This window comes from Capricornis sumatraensis, chromosome X (genome assembly GCF_032405125.1).
Source record: "Capricornis sumatraensis isolate serow.1 chromosome X, serow.2, whole genome shotgun sequence".
Classification (NCBI taxonomy): domain Eukaryota; kingdom Metazoa; phylum Chordata; class Mammalia; order Artiodactyla; family Bovidae; genus Capricornis; species Capricornis sumatraensis.
Genome location: NC_091092.1, coordinates 14,902,659 through 14,904,140, shown reverse-complemented (window position 1 = coordinate 14,904,140; position 1,482 = coordinate 14,902,659). Strand labels below are relative to the sequence as shown.

At 47.4% G+C, this 1,482-nt stretch overlaps 1 non-coding gene across 1 annotated transcript; it reads left to right on the top strand.

The window, feature by feature from the left end:
• The first annotated feature begins 583 nt into the window (after nucleotides 1-583).
• On the top strand, nucleotides 584-655 carry TRNAC-ACA (transfer RNA cysteine (anticodon ACA)). Its single transcript has one exon. It is a non-coding gene; the product is annotated as a tRNA-Cys (tRNA).
• The last annotated feature ends 827 nt before the right edge of the window (nucleotides 656-1,482 follow it).

Here is a 1,482-nt window from a genome sequence, read left to right as displayed (position 1 = left end):
TCTAAGTCATTCTTTTAAAGGTTGTGCCCCGCCCCTTTTCTGTCTCAGGTTTATCAAGGGCCTTGGGGCAGGTAAATGCACAGATGGGGAGGTGAAGTAAGGGAAGGTATGTTGGGAGCTCAGGCAAGAAACCAACTCAGAAGCTTATGATGGTCAGTTTTATGTATCAACTTTTCTAGGCAGTGGTCTTAGTTATTGTATCAAACACTAATCTGGGGGTTGCTGTGACAGTATGTGGTAGATGTGATTTATATTTCTAATGATTGTCTTTAAGTAAAGGAGATTTTCCTAGACAATTTGGGTGGGTCTGATTCAATCAGTTGAAATGTCTTAGGACAATTTCAGTTTCCCTGAGGAAAAAGGTATTCCCCTAGTAGAATTCTAATCTCCGCTTCCTGATGACCCGCCCACAAATTTCAGACTTGTCCAGCCAGCCCCTGAAATGGTATAAACCAATTCCTTGTAAGAAATCCCTTAATATATACCTCCTACTGGGTCTGTTTCTCTGGTTGACACTGAGTTATACACAACCAGGTTGTGGAGGGTTTTGAATGCCAGTTTCAGGGTACTAAGGATAAAGGCTTCCCTGGTAGCTCAGAGGTTAAAGCGTCTGCCCACAATGCAGGAGACCCAGGTTCAATCCCTGGGTAGGGAAGATCCCCTGGAGAAGGAAATGGCAACCCACTCCAGTACTCTTGCCTGGAGAATCCCATGGACGGAGGAGCCTGGTAGGCTACAGTCCACGGGGTCGCAAAGAGTCGGACACGACTGAGCAACTTCACAAGGGTAAAGGACTGGAGTCCTGGTCCCCAAATAGGAGAGAAGGGGAGGGGAGAACTTAAACTATTTTGTTCTAGAAAGGGCTGAGGAATGTCCTCTTGCCTGTTTCATATTTCCAACTAACTCCAAAGCTCAGGGCTAGTGGGAGAATTTTGTAAGCACCTTCCTCGTTGAGAGTCCCCTCCCTCCTCTATAGGGCAGGTCTGGTTTTGCTTCCTTCTGAGATTCCAGGCATTACGTTGTTGTTGCCAGGCTTCTCTCTCCTCCACTATCTCCCAGAGTTTACTCAGATTCATGTCCTTTCAGTCAGTGATGCTATCTAACAATCTCATCCTCTGCCACCCCTTTCTCCAGACCTTATAAAAGTGAAAGTGTTAGTGGCTCAGTCGTGTCCAATGCTTTGTGACCCTAAGGACTATAACCTGCCAGGCCCCTCTGTCCATGGAGTTTTCCAGGCAAGAATACTGGAGTGGGTAGCCATGCCCTTCTCCAGGGGATCTTCCAGACCCAGGGATCAAACCCCTGTCTCACTGCCTTGGAGGCAGATTCTTTACTGTCTGAGCCACCAGGGAAGCAGGCATTATCCATCCTAAGTCACTTCAGTTGTGTCTGACTCTTGCAATACCGTAGACTGTAACCCATCAGGCTCCTCTGTCCATGGGATCCTCTAGGGAAGAATACTGGAGTGAGTTGCCGTTTCCT